Below are 23,501 nucleotides of genomic sequence, written 5' to 3'. Positions count from 1 at the left end.
TGAGGGTAAAATGAATCGGGAAGCGTGCGTACATACTCAGTGCATCCATTCTCAGGAATCGAACCTCGGATGTCGTCGCTAGAGGCAAAGCCTCTACAATTGCGCCACGGCGTTTGGCTTGTCTATTTGAGAGTATGTAGATCGGGATATATATATATATATATATATATATATATATATATATATATATATCTCCACATTTCGCAGCGGAGAAGTTGTGTGTTAAAAAGTTATGAAAAAGAAAAGGGAACATTTTAAAAATAACGTAACATGATTGTCAATATACAGTAATTGTTTTGTGAGTGTTATTGAGTTTTGCTGTCATCAAGGATTTAATTATCATTATTTCTTTCAATCAGGGTCGTATTTGTACGACGTGTTGTGTTCAAGTTACATTCTGCGTTTGTCAATCGTTGTAAAGATAAGAGGTTTCATTCATCGATTCGTTTCTTACTGCATCAATAAACAGCTCGTCTTCCTCTTTATCTGAGATGTGACACACTGCATGCACGGGTTTTTTACACTGTCTTCCTTTAGCGGGACATTGACTTTTTCCACCGTGTGCTTTGTTTCCGCAGTAGCTGCACTTATGAATATGCTTGTATGTATCAGAAGCTTCAAATTTTTTTGCTGCCTTCTCAATTGCGTAATTCGGTTTTTGTTCAGCACTCTTTGGAACTGCTGCCTTTTGTCTGTGCACTGCGTCAGTTCACGTGAACCGCTTGGTGTTCATGCATCGAAGGTTCCCAGCTGTGCTGGTGCCATCTCGTGTGATGTCCACGGCTGTATGTAATGTTAGCTAAGACCCGGCACTTAAAAGTTTCACTCGCAGTTTCGCTGAGCTTGTGCCAAACACCACCCTGACCATCTCATCTTCCTCTGCATAAGCACAGTCCTTCACCCGTGAATATTTAGCGGCAGTGTTTCTATTGGATTGCCGCTGACGGACGGCCTTATATGGGCAGGCACTAAATTACAAACGCCAGCAGCAGCCTGTCTATGAACTTAATTTAAACTGTAGGTTTACACTGTGCTTTGTTTCCGAAGTAGCAGCACTCATGAATATGGTTGTATATGTCAGTCACTCGCTTCTTATTGTTTCGCTGCCTTCTCAATTATATAATGCATGTTTTCTTCAGCGCTTTTATGACCGCTTCCTGGGTTTCTACGTACTGTGTTGATAGTCAGTTCACGTGATTACGTGGGAGGCGTGATGATGTCACACGAAACTCCGCCCCCCACGGCCATTCAGCTCAACTCCATTACAGTATATGGAGAAAAAAAGCCTCCAGTTATGACCATTACGCGTACAATTTCGAAATGAAACCTGCCCAACTTTTGTAAGGAAGCTGTAAGGAATGAACCTGCCAAATTTCAGCCTTCTACCTACACGGGAAGTTGGAGAATTAGTGATGAGTCAGTGAGTCAGTCAGTTAGTCAGTGAGGGCTTTGCCTTTTATTAGTATAGATTAGAGATATTTATTGTCACATATACAAGAGCATAGTGAATTCCCTAATATCTTGCTGTAATATGTTGCTTATTATAAGCCATCTAGGCACTAAAGAAACCATATAGCATAACTCAAGTACACTTAACTGCTGGAGCGTTTGTATAGTAGGATTTTTTTTTTTTTTTTTTACAAAGTAGTAATGTGAACTTTTAGTATAAAGTTTCACTCTTGCATAGTCTGTCTATTAAATGTTAAACAAGTAACTTATGATGAACAACAAAATTTTGTTGGAGAGAACATCAGTTCTAACATGATAATTTGCTACTCAGTAATGAGTTACTGTATTATTACTACTTTCCCCATTAACAAGAAGTATAAGGGATTACAATATCCAAAACCGTAATATTACAGTTACTAATCCAACTAACACTGTGTTAATAGAAAGCAAAAAATTTTTGTTTTTCGGTCCTGTGTAGGCTAATTTATTATTGCATGCATCATAGATCTGGGCAGTATAACATAAAAAAACTCCACAATGACAGAGGATGAGTTTGAGAAGAATACTTTCAAAAATTTGAAGAACTGTTATTATTCTGAGTTTGTCTCAAAGTGCAAAGAACATTGTAATCCATTGTAAACTTTGTCCTGGCAGCAAAATGCTTTCAACCATGAAAAATATGCTGAATTTATTAAAGCATCTGACATGGCAGCACAGCAGTAATGTGAAACTTGTAGAAAAAATACGATGGCACTCACAGGGAGTTCTTTATGGCTAGTAATGCATGAACTCCAGCTAAACAGCTAAAACTGGATTTCAAAACAGGACACTCTCACTGATTATACTGTAGAGATGTTACCTATTTCCACAGATGAGTAACTTTTGTTTCAACACATTATTGGTAAAATAAATATAAAGCAACATTTAATGTTTTGTAAATGTCTGGTAAAATCATTAAGCTGCTTTTTACTGTGAGAATACTTTAGGAAAAATGTCAGGAGAGACTAGTACTTTATATATTTATAATTTTTCATTTAACTCTCTACAAAGTTAATTGTACCAATAAAGTGGATTATTTGTTAAAAGAAGCTAGATGTATGACCCTGTTATTAAGGGAGGTGGTGGTGGTGGTTGGCCATCGAAATATAGTAATATAATGAGTAATGTAACTGATTACGTTTCCTACGAAGTAATAAGTAATATTGTGCAATAAGTAAAAAGTAACATTACTTTTGCTGAGTAACTTTCCCAACACCAGTGTTTTGCTTATTGTACATTTTCAGACATTGATATTTCCAACAGATTTGTAAACAAAATTTACCAATTATGATTAAGAACTGATCACAATTTGGAAACCACTCAAAGGGAAATCTAAAATATTCACAAAGGTTCATAAAAACATTTCTGATGCATTTTACACCGTTCTTTGAAAAAGAACAAACACAAAGGTACACAAAAGATTTCACTTAATTTTTTACAAGAATATTTGATAATCATTTCAACAATACTGATAGATAATGGTGATCTAATTATAAAAATATCACATTGACTCCTTTGTACTATGTAAGGCAAAAGTGTATAGAGGAAGTACTTGCACTACCTTTATTCTTCCATCCAATGGCTAAAAATAGAATCTGATGAACGCAAAAAAGTGCATGTTACAGTATATGATTACAATATCAATGCAAAGTAACTTGCAGGAACTGACTTCATATACACATCAGAAACTGTGTTTTTTTGGTCTTAGCAACTGAATTATGTGGCTACATCATGGCAAGATCAGAAAAGCTCTCTGAAGTTGTCAGAAGAAAAAGCCATTTTATAAGCAATCAGTAGTCAAAATCACATCACTGCCTGTTAAGATTACCTATAAATTGTGATCATTTCAATCCACTGGTAACCTATTAAGACCAGGCAACCTTACCCAATTCATTCCAAGGTCAATAGGACATCTCCTAAAAGTTTTGGAATAACACCAGTGGATGTCTGGCAAAAACTAAAAACTGGTTTGGTGAAACTTTGCTCCCTCAGGTACCATGTAACAGGCTATCAGAGACTAAACTAAGAATTCCACAGTGTACTCAAGAGTGAGTACTTAAATTGAATGGAGGCCATCTGGCAAAAAGTTTAATGTGAACCAGGCAAGATAACAAGACAAATGATCCAAAACACTCATGCAAATCTGCAAAAGAACAGCTAGAAAAGAAGAAATGTAGGCCCTTGAAATTGTTCATCCAAAACCCACAGTAAAGTCCTCTAACATTACATAAATGAAGGTGTAGGAGTGGGCAAAACAGTCTGATAGACTAACAGAAAATGAGAAATGCAGGGATGCTCCAGTCAGATTTTACAGGGCCCATACCAATTACTGAGTTCACGTTACTAGATATAAATTTGTTTTCTTTAACTCTTACATTTTTCTGAATAACTAACCTTGTAGAAACCTTATACTGTATACTAAAGTGGCATTTTTATAATTAAACTGAAGCACCAGGTTTTACATGTTCATTTTTTAACAAAATGAAATCACAAAAGTGTTTTGTTCAGTAACCACAAAAAGTACTAAAATAAATTTCCCTTAAAACACTTTTTTAAACTAATACACCATGTACAGAAAAATGTGTTCATAATACACATGCCATAAAAGAAAATAAAAATTCTTGCCATAATTACAAGCTGCAATTCTAATGAAATGTTCACGTTTAGCAAGATACAATTACAATAATATTTTCCCATACTGAAGGCACTTCATACAATCTCAGAAAAAAAAGCAGAGAATATATAAAATTAGATATAAATAATATCCACATAGAACAGTAAATACTATACTAAATACAGGATATACAGAGCATTAAATAGAATAAAAGACAATAAACCAGAGTAAAATACTAAATTCAATAATTTCAATACTAAAGGAAAAGCCTGAACAAATAATTTGTGATACAACACACACACACACAAATTATCCTGAGCATCTGGTCAGTGAAGTAAACTGAAAGAAGGGGCACAATGTCAGTGTAAGTTAAATGCTGAGGTGTATGTTTTTTTTTTTAAAAATTGAGTCAGCTTATCTAATTAATTTAGTGAGGTCATACCAATGTCTGGGTGCGATGCAGCTGAAGGCACTATTACCCATAGAGTGCAAGATAGTGTAGGGCACAAGTCTGCCAGAATCAGAGGACCTTAGTGGGGGAACAGGACAATAGTTATGGAAAAGGTCACTAATATAGTCCAGTGTAAGGCCATTTATAACTTTGTTGGTTATAAATATAATTGTATATTCAATCCTGAAAGACATAAGAGAGCCAGTGAAGATAGAGAAGTATGGCTGCTGCTGGTTTGTGTAAGAACTCTTGGAGCAGAGCTTTGAATTAGCTAGAGCTGCGATGAAAGATTAAATGGGGCACCTGCCAGTAGGGAGATACTGTACAATAATCACTGCGGGGTGTGATTAAACCATGGGCAAGTTTCTCAGCATTAGAAAAGGAGAGGAATGAGCGAACACAGGATATGTTACAGAGGTGGAAGTAAGGAAGTTTGTTAATGTGGTTTATTTTGGCAGAATAAGAAAGGGAGGAATCAAAAATGACACCAAGATTCTTTGCATTAGAAGGTCTAATGAGATCATCATCAAGGGTAATTGAAACTGAACTCATTTAATGCCAATCTGTAGGAGTTCGGTTTTGTTGCAATATAATTTTAAAAAGTTATGCTCCAGCAAGGTTTTCATTTCACTGAGGCAATTTGTAAGCCAAGAAAGTACTGACAAAGTTTCACTTTTAACATTGAAACAGAGCGGAGTACCATCTGCATAAAAATAAATGTCCAAAGCTACAGATAATATGGCCAAGGGGAAGTATACAGATACAGAGGAGAAGAGGGTTAGAAAACAGAGCCCTAAACAACTTCTTATGTGACTGGCACTGAGCTGGACATGCTATTGCAAAGTCTAACAAACTTTTGCCTATCTGTCAAATAGGAATTACATCACTGGAGGGCACTCCACTGCCAAAAATACCCAGAATGTTCTCCATTCTGGACAGTAGAATGACATGTTTGACAGTGTCAACTGCTGCACTGAGGTCTAGCAGAATTAATATGCTGGTTTGCCCAGAGTCTGTTGTGATAAACAAATCGCAAATCATTAGTTACCTAAATCAGAATAGTTTTACAGCTGTGCTGCACTCTGAAATCAGACCGCAAGTGAGAAACTGGCTGAAAATTGGTAAGACTGTCAGTGTTAAGACCACATGAATTATTTTTTTTTTTAAAAAAAAACACAGGTATTAAAGGAAACGATTTTAAAAAAGTGTCTGGTACAAAGCTGGAGTCAAGGGGTGTATTTGTGTCAACAACTGGGACTACAGCATGAAGGCAACATTTGAGAAGTTTGGTGGAGACATCAGTGGAGAAGGTAATTGGGCCAGGCTGAAGTTGTTTATTAACTAAAGAGAACAAGTCCCTCAGGTTGTGAGACTGCGGGTCTCATGGAGACTCAGACAGGGTGCCTCCTGAGGCCATGGGCACCACTTAAGGAAAATCATATAAATGTTATGTGGAGCATGCACTTGCCCATTTCACTTTCATTTTCTAAGGAGACAGGTATAAATAAGAATCTATACTAATAAAAGGCAAAGCCCTCACTCACCACTAATTCTGCAACATCCCATGTAGGTAGAAGGCTGAAATTTGGCAGGCTCATTCCTTACAGCTTACTTACAAAAATTGGGCACGTTTCATTTCGAAATTCTACGCCAAATGGTCATAACTGGAAGGTATTTTTCTCCAATAACTGTAATAGAGTTGAGCTGGAAAGACGTGGGGGGCGGAGTTTCGTGTGACATCATCACACCTCCCACGTAATCACGTGAACTGACTGTCAACGCAGTGCGTAGAAAACCAGGAAGACCTCCAAAAAGCGCTTAAGAAAACATGACTTATATAATTGAGAAGGCAGCGAAACAATAAGAAGCGAGCGAGTGACATATACTACCATATTCATGAGTGCTGCTACCTCGGAAAGAAAGCAAGGTGTAAACCTAAACTTTAAATTAAGTTTATAGACAGGCTACCGCTGGCGTTTCACATGCCCACAGGTAAAGCGGGATACAAGTTTAATGAGAGGACGCAGGATATAAAAGAGAGTTTTGATCACTTTGTAACTAAGTTAAAATTGTAGGTGAAGGGGTGTGCTTATGCAAATTCCAAGAGACTGTGTTTGTGGGGATTGACAGTTAAGGCGGGTGGGAGTCACGCCATCATCTCCCTCCCATTCATCTCATTTCGCTCTGAGCTGAGCTCCAGCTAACGCCGTCTTCGAAGCAACCGTCAGACTGCCACCAAATACTCACAGAAAAATCCACAAGTTAATACACACGCTGTCTCTAGAGTTTCTCCACACTGAATCCTCCAGGCACTACTTACAAAAGGTTACATTGACAATCGTGTTACGTTATTTTAAAATCTTTCCTTTTCTTAGCACAAGCACAGCTGAGAAGCTTGATGCATGTGCTCCATAACGCGTTAAAAATAATGCATTTAATCACACTTTGCATTACAAGCAAAGGGAGCTTTTGTCAATGCATGATTTCCTGGTACACGATTACATTGATCAGCGCATCCCGATTCATTTTACCCTCGAACAACCTTAGTTTGAGAAGAAGTATGAAAAAATATGAGGTTAACAAAGAAAACAAGATAACCAATTCAAGCTTTATGAATAATCGATTCGCCATCAATAATTGTTTTGGTAAAGCCATCCTCCTTCCATTTTATAATTTTTCCGCCACTAGCCATGATTAAATGAACGGTAAAAAGTAAGAGCAAAGCGAGGTGACTTATTTAGGCAGGCATATATATGACAGCAACACTCATGACAATGTCAATCATGTTACGTTATTATTAAAATGTTTCCTTTTCTTTTCATTACTTTAACACACTACTTCTCGCTGTAGTAGCGGGTATTTTGCTATATATATAATATATGAATGACCTCCAAAGAGCGCTGAGACTTTTGATATCATGAACGTGTCTGCAAAAACTGGGGTCTCCTGCCCAGCAAAAGTCGAGCAGCCAGCGCGTGCATAGCTGTGCCGGCCTTTGAGACGCTGACTGCGCTTCTGCCTTAAGTCAAAGTGAGCACTTTTAATTTTTTTCATCCTCCCCCTGCGCTATAGCCCAGACAAGTGCAAACACGGGACCCCTTTTCTACACCACGGCAAAATAATATTAAGGCGATTCACACTTTCTTTTGCACGTATACGATTATGAGGTCCTCAGCTCGGATTATGAAGACACGCACAGGAGTGGAGGACTGACAGTGCCATCACAGCCGATTAATGGCGGGACGCCTCACCAGTCTACACAAGACCCACCGCGACTGTCCCCAAAAGGCGATCATAACGTCAGCGAACACATCTCTCTATACTATATAAAAGAAAAAGGCAACTTTCCTTTCTTTACACCTTTTTCCTTTTATCCCAAACCAAAGCCTTTCTCTTAACACTGCAGAGGACACAAAACTAATTTTCTTTAAATGCCGGTAAGGCACATTACCAGAGGTACAAATTTGAACAGTCACATAGAAAATGTAATTTCAATGTACCTGTACTTCTTAAAACGTTAATGTTTTACTGTTTAATAACTTATAGACTATAATATTATTTTTCCCTTGCACTCAGTGACCAAACCTATACACACACATATAGACACATACAAACATACACACAAGTATATGTGTGTGTATATATATATATATATATATATATATATATATATATATATATATATATATATATATATATATATGTGTATGTATTATATATATATATATATATATATATATATATATATATATATATATATACACATATAATTTGTGTGTGTGTATGTATGTATGTATGTAATTGTGTGTGTGTATATATGATGGAGATAGGTATGTATGTATGTATGTGTGTGTATTATATATGACAGCAGCAATCCAAGCTGTGAGAAAACAGTAAAAAGGAGGCGTGTCAGACGTCGTGGTACATTTTCTGATGCAGCTACCGAAAACAACTTCGTGACGCTGCCGCCAAATACACAAAACAATTACTTTGACAATCATGTTACATTATTTTTAAAATGTTTCCTTTTCTTTTCACAACTTCTTTAACACATGACATCGCTGCGAAGCACGGGTATTTTTATATATATATATATATATATATATATATATATATCACAGCGACACTCATAACAGTGACAAAACAATTACATTGACAATCATGTTACGTTATTTTTAAAATGTTTCCTTTTCTTTCTCTTTCCTTCTTTAACACACTACTTCTCGCTGTTAAGCTGGTATCTATATATATATATATATATATATATATATATATATATAGATAGATAGATAGATAGATAGATAGATAGATAGATAGATAGATAGATAGATAGATAGATAGATAGATAGATAGATAGATATGAGAACAACACTCATATCAATGACAAAACAATTACATTAACAACCATGTTACGTTTTTAAAATTTTTCCTTTTCTTTTTCGTACCTTCTTTAACACACTACTTCTCCGCTGCGAAGCGCGGGTATTCTGCTAGTCTGTAATAAATGTGCCATCACTGAGAGTTTTACAATTTCTGAGGGCACTTATTTTAATTTATTGTTTTCTTTTTCTTCTTGCCGGCATGTTTTTTGTGGACAGCCTTCACCAGTTCTAAACCTGGCATGCTACTTGGACGTGCGCCGGTCTGTGTGGGTACGTGGAAGGCCGAACGTTTTGGGAGGGGTGGGACTTCAATTTGGTGTTGGTGTTATTTTAATATGAAGGGCTAAGTTTATTGTTGATGTCTTGCGGCTTGAGTGTGTATAGCATTATATGAGAACAGTTTGGCCTCTTAGTGGTAGGTTTGTTTTGTTTTCTCATTATGAATTGGCATATAGTGTTGTCATACTCCCCCGGCAAGGATAAGAAAGGTGACACCCTATTGGAGCAGACCAAGAGATGGAATAGCTTTTTAGTATTTGAAGCAGGAGGAGAAAATTGTGGAACCGCACTCCGGAGTAGTTGGTAGTGAGATGTTCAAAAAGCTGAGCACACAGTGGTGAGAGAGACTGGGTGTCTCAGTGGCTGGAGCGTTTGGGGGGTATTTTTAAAAAGTCCCGATAAGCCAGTATTGACTCCTGTGTTTGAGGAAGTCGTATTTTTGTTCTGCTTAGGGGAGAGGCTGCTTCAGTGCTGTATTTGTTTTGTAAATAGTATTTAAGGCTGCTAAGCCAAAAAAAACGACACAGGAATTGGTGTATTTGTTTGGACTATTAATTCTCTTCACTGTATGTACTTTTGCACCTTGAGAGTCCATGAGAGTCCAGTAAGAGGATTAGTAATAATAAACTGCAATTTCTTTTACTTTAACAGCTCATCCTCTGGGAATCTTTTTTTTTTTTTTTTGTGTGTCTACAATATTCACGGCCAGTCCCAACTACTAGCAGTGCACCTGCTCCTGCTGCTATGTTGTGACACAGGTTATCATTGCCAGTGTCTATAACTCTGCCATAATATGTGTTCTTGGTTGCAGTTAGTACATCTCTGTACCATGAAGCTGAACACTTAAAGGAAGGGCTCAGGTATAGTGGTCAACATGACCATCCAGTGAGGATGGAACAGGAGAAGACAGAAAATCTCTATACCATGGAGCTGAACGCTTAAAGGAAGGGCTCAAGTATAGTGGTCAACATGACCATCCAGTGAGGATGGAATAGAAGAAAACAGAAAAAGATCAGAAATGGATTCAGCAAGATATTAAGATTTCAGAAAGTAATTTGAAGTTTACAGATATGAGGAGGGAGAGTTAAGGAGACAGTGAAAAGTACTGCTTTATAGTCAGAGAGTCCCAAATCACTGCTATAAATGTTGCCAACAGATAAGCCAGATGTACAGATCAGTTTAATATATGACCAACAGAGTGGGTAGGAAAATCACCATGTTGCACCAAGTTAAAACAGCTCAGCAAGGACAGGAATTCATATCTCAATTTCCATGTAGGAATGTCAATATAGATGTTGAAATCGCCAAGAATCACTGCCTGGGAAAGGGAAGTTAAGTGGGTTAATAATTCAGTCAGATTAGATAAGAAAGATCCATTGTATCTGGAGAACAAGAAAGAAATAATTACTGAGGCCCCTTCACATTGTCTTGAGCTGTGCACCTCTGAAGTAAACCGATCCAGATAGTGCCTCCTCCTTACGAGATGTAAATTTGTTTGGTTTTTTGCCAAGTTTCTGTTAAGTACAGCATATCTAGGTTTGAGTCTAGAGAAATGCCAAGCAATATGAAACCTTTTATTGGCTAACTAAAACAATTACAATATGCAAGCTTTCGAGGCAACTCAGCCCCCTTCTTCAGGCATGATGTAATTGTAAAATGTACATCACAAAATGTAAAAATGTGCAGAAAGTTCAGTAGCAAAATGACATATGCAGGTCCCTAACTACAGAAACACTTTGCATAAAGGAGCACTACAATTCAATTAACAGAAAGCTTAGAAATGCAGGATGGCCAAAAAAAAGTTTATTAAGATGAGCTAATTTACCAATAGGGTCATTTAGGATGAAAATTAGCTAATTTCAACCAACAGCCAAAGGATCAGCTTAAAAGAAAAGCCTTGAAGTTGTTTCTTACAAAGTGGAACACCACCAGTTACAAAAGCTATACTTCTTTTTCCACAGTCAATAATAGGGCTTTTAACATCATTGAATAAATATTTTCAAATAATAATTTTATTATTAAACTAGAATTTTATTGATGAACCTAAATTACTCATTAATGGCAATATGAAACATGTCCAAAACAAGGAAGCCTCTTCCAGTTGTTAATCCGTAGTGCGCAGACTTCAGCCCTGCTGCCTGCTGTCATGCAAACCATGTGGTCTTCTTATGACCATGACATGCTATCTGTTGCTTTCTTGTTGTGTTACTTTTTAGCAGTATGATTCTGCTAAAGTTTGCCGAGTGTGTTTTTCTGCTTGTACTTTGGGTGATTTAGACATGTCATGGAGAGCTGTCGTATTCTTCATATTCTACGCAATGGTTAAACATTTTATTGAATTTATTAAAATCAAATAACATTCCATACAAGCAAGGCAAATTTTACAAAACTAGGTTCAAGTCCAGTCAACCCTTACCCATAAGAAAGAGAGTAAGGCCAACAGAGTGAAACTTTAAATGGTAGAAAAAATAAGTAAATAAATAGAATAAAAAGGGAGAAGAAAATCAGTTTCCTCAATTAAAATGCTTGTTCTAAAATGTTAATTAGATCCTGTTTTTTTTAAAAAAAAGTTTTACACAGATCCTCTACATGAGTATTTATGTTTTCCCCCAACTTCAAGTAGTAAACTGACTGAAAAGAGGCGAGTTAGGATTCTTCCAGTTGAGCAAGATAAGTCTAGGTGCCAATAATGAAGGCAATTACAGTTTGTTTGTCCTTCTCCACTTTAAATGCCCTTCAGACAGCCGTGGTGTCACAACCCACTAACACCTGTCTTTGGTTTACTTACAGATGGGCTTAAAAATTTTGGTCAAAAATTATGTTAATTTGGTGCACACCCAAAACATATGACCTAATGAGGCTGGAACTTGACTGCGATGTTCGCAGGTTGGATCTTTCCATGGAAACATTTTGGACAATTTTAAATGATTCTATGCTTTGCACATATGGAGCTTGAGTGAATTCTATGCATTGCTGCCTTTCACTCCTTTTCTGAAATGTTGAGTGAGAGATCAAGGCATGTTTTTGACTGTTTATTGCAAACTGAGTGTCATGATCAATAATTACACTTTGTACATTGTACAAACAACAATTAAGATATTATGATAGATGATACATATCATACACTCCTACCACATGTACCATATTCTCCATGCACACATTACAGCAGAACTTATTTTGCAGGCAACTACTTAAATTGTAAATGTGAAATTGTTAATTAGTATACAAGTTGAAAAATTAAAAATACTGCTTAACATTGTTTCTCTGTTTTTTTAAATACAAAGCACACTAAATATATATGTCATTGTTTTTGTAATACACTAAATCACATACAATTATGAAATAAAAATGGTATATTGTAAAAACTGAAATGGGGCAGATGGCAAATGACTGGTTTTTCACCCAGTTTGTCTCAAGCCCAACACGTGGTGACACCGGTCTAGATCTCATCTTTTCAAGGAATAATGACAGATTAACAACAACAGAAGTTACTGATACTTTAAGCAACAGTAATCAACATGGTAAAATTTGAGAAAATCTTTGAACACACACACACACACACACACACACAAATTTACACCAAAATGATAACTACAGAGAAGCAGACTTTATGGGGATGAGGAAGTATCCACAAAACATCACATGGGAAAGCAAAAACTCAGTACCTATAAAAGTCAGTTGGTGTTACTTCAGAGATCGTCTGATCCAGGCTCAAAATATGCTTATGCTGAAAATGCAATAAAACAAAAAGGCTAAATAATTGGCCAAAATGGATAATAGGATCATTATTAAAAATATAAAACTGGAAAGATCACTGTACAAGAAAATTTTTAAAAATCCAGATCATTCTGACATAGATGAACACTGGAAAGTACAGCAAGAGATCAAAAAAAGCATTTGAAAGAGAAACCAGGATAAACATTTCTACAGATGCCAAAACAACCAACACTACTCAGCACTATAGTACTACTTGAGTAAAAAGATGACAGAAGAGAATTTAAGAAACCTTTGGAACATAAACAGAGAAATCTTTGAAAATGAGAAGGAAATATCAAATGAACTGAACAAGAATTTATAAAGTTAGAAACAAGTGAAATTCCTCATGAAAAATTAAAAACAAACTCAGTTCAAAGATTTTAAAACAGAAGAGCAAAATGTGCTTAAAGCCGTCAATATGCTGAAGACTAATAAAACCCCTGGACCTGATGGGATCTTGTAATCTTCAATTACAGGTACTCCTCACTTTACAACCGAGTTCTGTTCCTACAACTACGTCGTAAAGTGAATTGGTTGATAAGCGAGGAGCTTGCGTCGGGAATATAGGATCAAAACTTTATGCATTTTTTCCATATGCCTTGCATACACTTATCTGTCACTTCATCCCAAGCTGATTTAACGTTTTTAATGCAATCTAAAATACTGTACGATTTCCAAAAATCACGAAGGGTTACTACATCATTTTCTGTTGCTGCTACAGCTTGGGAAAAAGTTGTGCGCAAATAAAACGCTTTGAACGTTGCTATAGCGCCCCAATCCATTGGCTGTAGGACAGCAGTTGTGTTTTTAGGAAGATAAACTACCTTTACGTCTGGGTGTAGATCATCAAGATGCTGGGGGTGGCCTGGAGCATTATCAAGCAGGAGAATAATTTTAAAAGGAACTCCCATTTCCAAACAATAATGCTAGACTGGGGGTATGAAGCAGTTCAAAAACCATGGCTTTTTATTTGCACGATAGTAAACGGGCAGACTGTTTTTACTAACGTTCTTTAATGCACATGGGTTTTCGGAGTGATTGACCAGGAAAGGCTTTAACTTGAACCCAGCGGCATTCCCTCCCAACAACAATGTGATCCTGTCTTTAAAAGCCTTGAAACTGGGCATTGTCTTAGCTTCTTTGTGCATATAGGACCTTTCAGGCATTTGTTCCCCACCAAAGCCCGGTTTCATCCACATTGAATATCTGTTTCGGGCAGTAGCTGTCTTTTTTTAATTATTCCATCCAATTCGTCAACAAATTTTTCTGCTGCTTCTACATCCGCGCTTGCCGCCACACCGCTGATTCTCCAATTATGCAGGTTGAATCTCCGCCTAAACCGTTGAAACCATCCATGGCTTGCTGTAAATGATTCTGTCGATTTTTCGCCTTCATGTGCCTTCAAAGTCTCAAAGATACTGCATGCCTTAGCTTGAATTATTAAAAGGCTTATCGGCATATTATTTTGCATCTGGTTGTCAAACCAGATCACCAATAATTTCTCCATCTCTTTAATAAGACCTTTTCGCTGCCTAGTTATTATGGCTTTAAATCCTGTCGATTTCACCGGCTCTTTCACTCTAACTTTATTCTTTAAAAGCGTTGAAATTATCGAATGTGCCAATTTCAAGTCACATGCTATTTCTTTAACCGTTTTACCAGCTTCGTGGTCTTGTATGATGTTTATTTTCATTTCAAGGTCGATAGCTTTCCTTAGTTTCTTAATTTCTCCAGATGCCATAATTTTTCTTTTCGTCAACATCTGTACTATTTTGGGGTTATAAACATGAAAAAAAATGAGGTTACACAGTGACTGTTTGTAGGAATGAAACGGACTGAAAAAATGCATAGCAAGCCTATAGTACGCTCAGTGCGCATGTCAGCATTCGCCACTGACTGACACTCAAGCTGAGAAAGGGGATTCCCCGAATTGCAGGTCGAAACTCGATTGGTCGTAAGTGCAAATGGTCGTTAAGCAAATAGCTCGTAAAGTGAGGAGTACCTGTATACTGAAAGAAATGAAAGATGTCATCCCTTATGATGTAAATCCCTATTAGACACATTCCAGCAATCAAAGATTAATTCTGAAAAAAGAAGCACTAGGCATCAGAGGAAACCTAAACTGGATTTTTAGAGGTTTAAACGGCAGGGGGCAAATGGTACAGATAAGAGGAGAATGCTTCACATGGAACAAGGCCATCAATGGAGTCCCTTGGGGTCTTACTTTGGACCATTACTTTTTCTGATTTATATTAATGACACTGACTTTGGTATAGTTAGTAAACTTATCGAATTCATGGAAGACACTAAAATTGGAATGACGGCAGAAACTGAGATGACAGCAAAAACAATTCAAAAAGACCTTTTTAAATTTAAAACTGGGTGAACCTTTGGAAAATGCAGTTTAATGTAGAAAAGTGCAAAGTATTTATTTATTTTATTTATTTATTTATAAAGCACTTTAAAAACAATATCAAGGCTGACCAAAGTGCTGTACAATTAAAAAAAAAAAAAAAAGAAAACCCAACATATCAGACACACAACACCGAAGAGTAAATGAAACAGGAACACAAACACATAAGAACTGAAACGATTCTTAATAAAAAAAGTATACACATAGCCAACATATCATACTAGGTTAAAAGCCAGAGAGCAAAAATGTGTTTTTAAATAGGATTTAAAAACAGCCAGCGAAGGAGCCTGCCTAACGAGCAATGGCAAATCCTTCTAGAGTTTTGGGGCTGCAACTGAAAAAGCTCAATCACCTTGGAGTTTGCATCGTGCCTTGGGAACACATAAAAGCATCTGGTCTGCTGACCTGAGAGATCGAGACGGTAAGTAAGAGTGCAGCAGTTCCGACAAATAAAGTGGGGCACAACCATTAAAAGTTTAAAAACAAATACAAGGATCTTAAAATGGATTCGAAAACGAATTGGAAGCCAGTGAAGGAAAGCCAAAATCGGGGTAACATGCTCATGCTTTCTTGTGCCATTGTGCCAGTTAAAAACAATGCAGCAGCGTTTTGCACCAGCTGTAGGCGAGCAATGGAGGCCTGGCTAATTCCAAAAAGAAGCGCATTGCAGTAATCTAGACAAGATGTTATAAAAGGATGTATAACTGTTTCAAGGTTGCGCTTAGACAAAACAGGCTTGATTTGTGACAGCTGCCTCAACTGGAAAAAGCAAGATTTTACCACTGCGTTCACATGGCTATCAAGTTTATAAAGTGGAATCCATTTTCACACCTAAATTTGTGATCATGGATTTCTCAAATTGAGTCACTGTGGAAAGGTCAATGCTGGGAATCCTGCTGGTGCTATTGGGTCTAAATAGTATGACTTCTGTCTTGTTCTCATTAAAATTTAGAAAATTTAATGCCATTCAACTTCTTATGTCAATAAGGCAATCAAGCAGGGGCTGGACAGAACATGGACCTTGGCACTACAGAGGGAAATAAACCTGACAGTCATCTGCATAAAGATAGAAGGAAAAACCGTGTTTCCAAAAAATAGCACCGAGTGGCAGCAGGTACAAGGAGAACAGAAGAGGTCCCAGGATAGAGCCCTGTGGTACCCCCCAGGAGAGGGCAACAGAGGTGGAAGTAAAATCATCAATGCTGACACAACAACTTCTATCTGAGAGATAGGAACTAAACCATTGGAGAGCTAAACCTGTGATGCCCACCCATTGCTCCACCCTAGAGATAAGGATCTCGTGGTCTATCTTGTCAAAGGTAGCTGTTAAATCCAAAAGCATAAGTAGTACACAGTCACCAGAGTCCATTGTTAAAAGAATATCATTAAAAACCCTTAACAGAGAAGACTCAGTGCTGTGGTGAGTTTTAAATCCAGGCTGGAACACTTCCAGAATTGCATGCTCATCCAGAAAGGACTTCAGTTGAGTATAGATGACTTTTTCCAAGAGTTTGGACAAAAAAAGGTAGCTTGGAAATAGGCCTAAAGTTAGACATAACAGAGTGGTCCAGACCAGTTTTTTTCAGCAGTGGTTGCACAACAGCATGTTTAAAATTTTTAGGCACCACACTAGAGGTTAAACTACTATTTATAATTGTAAGAATAGAAGGGCCAAGGTAGAAAAGACCTCCGTAAGAAGTCGAGGGGGGACAACATCAAGGGTGGAGCCAGATGGCTTCATATTGGAAACCAGCTGCTTTAAAAAGGGGAGAGTGATAGACTCGAAGTGATCAAACACAGCCAAACAGGGTATTAAAATGGTTGGATCATGAGAAGGTGGTGAAATGAGGGCCCTAGTGCTTACAACCTTGTTAAAAAAAAAAGTAAAGAAATTTATCACAAGTTTCCCTACAGGTTTCCAGATAGATAGGTTCCTGAACATTAAGTACAGAACTCAATGTGTTAAAAAGTACACAGGGGTTATGAGAGTTAGAGCCAATAACTTCAGAAAAAAATTTTGATCTTGCAGCTTTCAAAACTTTGATAACACAACCAACTTTCTCTAAATATTTCAAAAGAAACCTGCAACCTGTCCTTTTTCCACCTCTGCTCAGCTCTCCTGCACTCCCGTCTATATGCAGGGGTATTAGCATTTAACCACAGCTCACAGCAGGGCTTTAGTTGCCTGTTTTTTAATGATGCAACAGAGTACAGAGCAGTTTGGCAAGCAGAATTAAACTGAAGTGTTAGCTCCTCAGTATTGGAAGACACAGAGGGCTGCGAGGTCACTTCATAATTAAAAACTAAGCAGCAGTGGAAGATTTTTAAGAGCATGGCAGCGCTGAACAGGTGCATATGGTTTAGCAAATTGACAGAGAAGAACAAAATCAAATATAACGGGTATATGGTCTGAAAATACTGCACCACCAATTTCCAGATTAAGAACAGATACACCGCAAGAAAAGAGAAGATCCAGCGTATGCCCACATTCCTGAGTGGGACCAGTTATAGACTGAATTAGACTAAAAGAATCCATTAAATATAAAAAGACCTTCACCAAAGGCTTCTCAGTACAACAGACATGAATATTAAAATCCCCAATTAAAACTTGGTAAAATTTTGGCATAAATTCTGCCAAGAAGTCAGAAAAGTCACTTATAAAATGCTTATTATACTTTGGTGGACGATAAACCACCGTGCAAAGCAGCATAGGAGAATGACCCAACTCAGAAAGACTCAGTTCAAAGCTAGAGAAAGAAACAGATAGAAACCGCTGTTTACAATCGAAGTTGGATTTGAAGACAGTTGCCAAACCTCCACCACAACCTGAGAAAAGCGGGGAATTAAAATATGAGCAGCCACACGACAACAATTCAGAGAAGGCGCTGGACTCACCAAGAGACAACCAAGTTTCAGTTATACAGAGGAAATCCAATCCATGAGATGCAAAGAAATCCTTTAAAATAAAAGTTTTGTTTGTTACAGAGTAGTACATGTGAACAAAAGGAAAACTAATTATTAACTAGAGCTGCAACGATAAGTCGACGTAAAAAAATTATTGATGTGGATTTTTTATTGTCAACGCGTCATGAACAGAACATTCAATAGAGGCTCCAGTCACAAAGAAACACATTGGTTTTTGTAACTGCAATGTACTACATGAACGTCTGGGGACAGTATCGTTTGTTATTGTCTGTCAAGAATGCACACAGTCCTACCAACAAAGGAAAATAAACATGGTTGCAATGGCGAGTCGGATAGAGGAGGGGGAAGGAGATGGAGAAAAATTGAGACAGAAACTTTCTAAAGTGAGGGAGCACTTCACCGAAAAAGAAAAAAAAATTTGAACGCAGATTATGTAAAGCAGAGCTTTCTCTTCACGGCAGCACCATCGTGATGCATGAGCATCTGAAACGAAAGCATCTTGGAGATGTGATGCTGCTGTCTCTTGAGAACGTATGCTGGCGCTGTTAGTTAATTAGTTAGAGTCAGATCAGGAGGGTAGGGAGAGCATGAACAAGACTGAGAAAAAAAAAGCTAACTTTTACAAGTAACAAATTTACACCCGATCTGTTAGTTTTCAAATAATATTGCATTAGTGTTTTCTTTAAAATGTCATATATATTTGTCTCTTTCTTTTATTTTCCTCAGTGCTGCGCGCGGACATCAGAAGGCGTGAGCTTGTTCAGTGTTAGCAGCAGCACACAGGTGGCCGGTTGCTTGTGCTATAACAAGTTGACCTGGTGGCAATCAAAGCACATGTACTGTGCAAGGCATGTATGCGGTCCACTGAGAAAAGAAGAGAGTTCATGCCACACCTTGCAGAGGAACATTCTTTCCTCTGCATGTCCATGAGTCCTGTGCACACTGGGCAAGATCAGGAGGGAAAAAAGAATGCGGCCATTGATTACAACTGCAAGAAGGTACGTAAATGAATATGAATAATGTTACATCCGTGCAACAATGTTTTCCAAAATGTACTATAAGGTCATAAAATGAATAATTCCAAATATCATATATACCTATTTCTCTGTTTTTTTTTTTGTTAGTGCGGCTTTGACATCACGGGCCTTAAGGAACATACTAATTCAGCATAAGCAGGAACACTCAATAAAATTGAATAAAACAAAATCAAGTGACAATGAGATACGAATAAGGCAGATTTGACAGCATTTGTGTGTCCGCTTTTATCCATCCAGATTATAGAATTTCCGGTTAGATTGTCTCAAAACACCACTTACATCTACAGTTATTCCCAGTTGCAGATAAAAAGTAGCAGCGTCAGATCCCTGGGGGTGGCGGTAGTATGTATCGTGACTGACAGAATAAAAGTGAAGAAAAAAAAAGGTAACTTTTACAAGTACTATACATTTAATACAGTGGCTGTTACAGACGCAATTCAAATGTATGTAGTTATTGAATAATATTAACAATAAGAGCAACTCACTACTCAAAACTGTAAATATATGATGCAGTCAGGATCGAAACCGGGGGACTCGATTATAAGTCAGCAATTCTTACCGCTGCACCACGGAAGCTGTTGTATCATCCTTGAACCTTTTGTGAAAGTGTTTACTTGATCTTTGCACTTTGTCTACATTTTGTCATTTACTACTAATATATAAAAAACATTTCAGTTTTAACGATGCATTATTTTAGTTAAGTTAAATGCACTTTTTTTGATTAAAGACTATGTGCACGTTAGTTTGTATTGTTTAATGTATTTCTTTTTTATTGTGATGGTCACACTAATATAAAAACATCTGATTATTTTCAAATTCATATGTTTCACTGGTTATTTTAATTTGATTATTATTAATTTTAATCGTGTTAATGCAGAGACATAAGGGTGACATTCACAGGTTGACAGACATGAGCAGATGAGGTAAAACATGCACTGGAGCCCAGAACAGGATGTGCAACCACAGGTCGCAGGCATCAAAACAGTCAGGCATGAAATAATCATCAATGACTAATTGAAAAATACATTGAACGATCAGTCGACTACCAAAATAATTAGTTGCAGCCCTATTATTAACAAAAGATGGGAGGCTCTGTCGTATAGGAAGCAACCTCTGAAAGGGATTTAGGGGTATAAGTTAACACATTTTCATTGACTAGGCAATGCAGAGAAGAATTAAAAAGACAAATAAAATGGTAGGTTACATCATAAAAACTGTTCAACTCAATTCAAGTGAGGTTATGCTCAAACTATATAATGCACTCATAACACCGCATCTGGCATATTTTGTACAGTTCTGGTCACCATTATACAAGAAAAACATACCTGCACAAGAAGCTGTACAAAGGAGAGCAACTAAGTGTATCCTGAGACTTAAGGACATGACCTACTCTGACAAACTCAAAAGAATTCAACCTGTTTAGTACTGAGCAAAGAAGACTGCATGGGGATCTAATCCAGATACTTAAAATCCTCAAAGGCATTGATAAAGTAGATCCAGCAACATTCTTTTGTCTTAAAAGTGAATTACATACTATAGGACATAAATGGAAATTAAGGGGAAGTGCATTTATAACTGAAGCCAAGAAGCACTTTCTTGCGTAAAGAGCTATGGGCAGATTACCTTAAAAAAAAAAAACAGCTAAGCTATTAGCTAAACAAATGTGCTTTGTGGACTGAATAGTCTCCTTTCATTTGTCAAATGTCTTGTGTTCTAGTGCCACATTGGGATGTACAAGGTGTGCAACAATCTTAACACTAGAATCCCTGAAACCTACAAAATTATTCATAATGCAGGGCCAGCTTTGTCAGTTCAGAGTGCTGGTGAAAGCTCTGTTTCTGCCGAGCCGGCCACCTTATTAACACCTGTAGGTGTTTGGAAACAGGGCTGAAACTCTAGCCATACTGATTGCTAGCCTACGGAGCTCAATTGTCAAAAACCAGAGTAAACTGGAAGTACACTTGTAATGTAGGTTGTAGAAACGATAATGTAATTTTAAAATGTTAATACTGATACTTTCTGGTATTACAATACCTATAACAATACTAGCAGGAAAAATGGCCAAGCCTAAGTATCTGAATCAATCTGACAAGGGCCAAATTGTGATGGCTAGACCACTGAATCAGAGCATCTCCAAAACAGCAGGGCTTGTAGGTTGGTTCCTGGTTTGCAGTGATTAGTTCCTACCAAAAGTGGTCCAAGGAAGGACAACTGAAGAACCAACCACAGGGTCAAGAAAGTCCAAGTTACATTGATGCACGTGGAGAACAACGGCTATCCCATCTGTAGCATTAAATGATGAAAAACTTAAGGCTGGCCACGAAAGAAAGGTGTCAGAACATGCAGTTCATCACAGCTTGCAACATATGGGGCTGAACAGCTGCAGAACAGTCAAAGTGCCCATACTTACTCCTGTCAATCACCAAAAGCGCCTACAATGGGCACGAGTGTCAGAACTGGACATGAAGAAATGGAAGGTGGCATAATCTGCTTAATCACAATTTTAGATCATGTGGACAGTTAGGTGAATATGCACTGTTTACCTGGGGAACCCATGACAGTAGGATGCACCATGGGAAGAAATGAACCCAGTAAAAGCAGGAAGTGCAATGCCTTGGGCAATGTTTTGCTGGGAAACCTTGGGTCCTAGCATTCATGTGGATGTTACTTTGACGCGTACCACCTACCCAAAGATTGCTGCAGACCCTGTACATCCCATCATGGCAATGGTATTCCCTAATGGCAGTAGCCTACCCTCTTTCATTTGGTGCATAATTGCTTGTGGACTTTGCCTTTCTGTTTGTTGTGTCACATACAGTATGTGTATAATAAGAATTTGGTAGGGAATATGATTTGTTTTCTATACAGTGTTTATGAAGCCTTATTTTTATATATGAATATTATATAACATTTTGCTTAGTAGCTGTTGCTTAATTAAATATATTCTTTGTTTTGCTCCCATTCTTTTAGTAAACGTCTTTCTTGTTTGTGGGGACGGTAGGGGTGGATACAGTTTGGTAATGGCTAAATCCAAACAAACTTGCTCAGACAGCTACCAGAACTGAATAGTACGGTATATCACTCAATGTTTGAGGAGTTACTGCAATTTAATCCATGACTAATTGTACTTTTATTTATATCTTTATTTAAATTTTAAATGGCTATTGTTTACTAATGTTTTTCATATTAACAAAAATGCATGTAACGTAACTGGATCAAAATAATTTGAAGTGTGCGATTCCTATGATATGCAGGTTTGGAGCCCACCTTCAATTCTGTCTATTAGGGAGAGGCTTTACCGCTTTAATTATATATATTATTTAAGGGCTTTAACCTCTGTTCACAATTACAATGTAAGACTCCCCACAAAGTTTTGCCAAAAAAAAATTTTTTTTTACCACTTATGAAAACACCACTTCTAATTTTTTAACACAATGCAAAGCACCATTAGTATGCACTATATTTTTTATATATTATATTATTATAGTGCTGGGCGGTATAACCAAAATTCTATATCACAGTATTTTTCAAAATTGTACCCGTTTCACGGTATTCAACAGTATTTTTTTCCCCACATGTATGAGTTAACTACATTTTCCACTGTAATTACTGCAGTAGACTGGCTAAGAATAACCTATTCCACTGTCATGAGAAATGTACATTGTACAAAAAAATGTTTAATATGCACACAAGTATTAATACAGGTTTGCATGGCCTCATAAAGTAATAGTTTTCAAAAAGGGGGGCACTAATGAGGGACTAATGAAGAGAAGGAACCACACAGCATGACACTTGCATTCAAAATATAGAACCTTTTTATTGAACTAATTTTGCAAACAACTTGAACAAAAATGTTGACAACATATTGTCATCCATCCAAAGAGGCATTTAGACTTAGTAAAATATCCAGAGGTGCTTGTCAAAAGTTGTATTGCACTGAACATGTCTTAGAAAAGAAATAAATAGTAAATATTTTTTGTAAACCAACTACACTTTCTGTTAATGTTAACAATCTCTGTCCACTGGCAAATTAAAGTGAATTTTTAAACAACTTTAACATCATTAAACTGCATAATATTTAAACTAATAAATAATAACAATAAAATAAATAGTGCAATTTCCAGTAATAAAACTATTACTTTAAAACTTCAAGCCC

General features: G+C 37.1%; 1 protein-coding gene and 1 pseudogene across 7 annotated transcripts in view; both read right to left on the bottom strand.

The window, feature by feature from the left end:
* The window catches only part of ncoa3 (nuclear receptor coactivator 3), a 273,711-nt gene that overhangs the window by 147,091 nt on the left and 103,119 nt on the right, over window positions 1-23,501 (bottom strand). For 2 of the 7 annotated variants that reach the window (XM_039734687.1, XM_039734688.1), the window contains one exon: window positions 12,880-12,941. The exons of the other annotated variants lie outside the window; for them this stretch is intronic. The gene's annotated coding sequence lies outside the window, so the exon portion shown is untranslated. The remainder of the gene's footprint in view (window positions 1-12,879; window positions 12,942-23,501) is intronic. 7 annotated transcript variants of the gene reach the window in all.
* LOC120514316 lies at window positions 13,540-14,732 on the bottom strand (annotated as a pseudogene).

This window comes from Polypterus senegalus, chromosome 14 (genome assembly GCF_016835505.1).
Source record: "Polypterus senegalus isolate Bchr_013 chromosome 14, ASM1683550v1, whole genome shotgun sequence".
NCBI classification, from domain to species: Eukaryota; Metazoa; Chordata; class Cladistia; order Polypteriformes; family Polypteridae; genus Polypterus; species Polypterus senegalus.
This window is presented reverse-complemented; position numbering and strand designations above follow the sequence as displayed.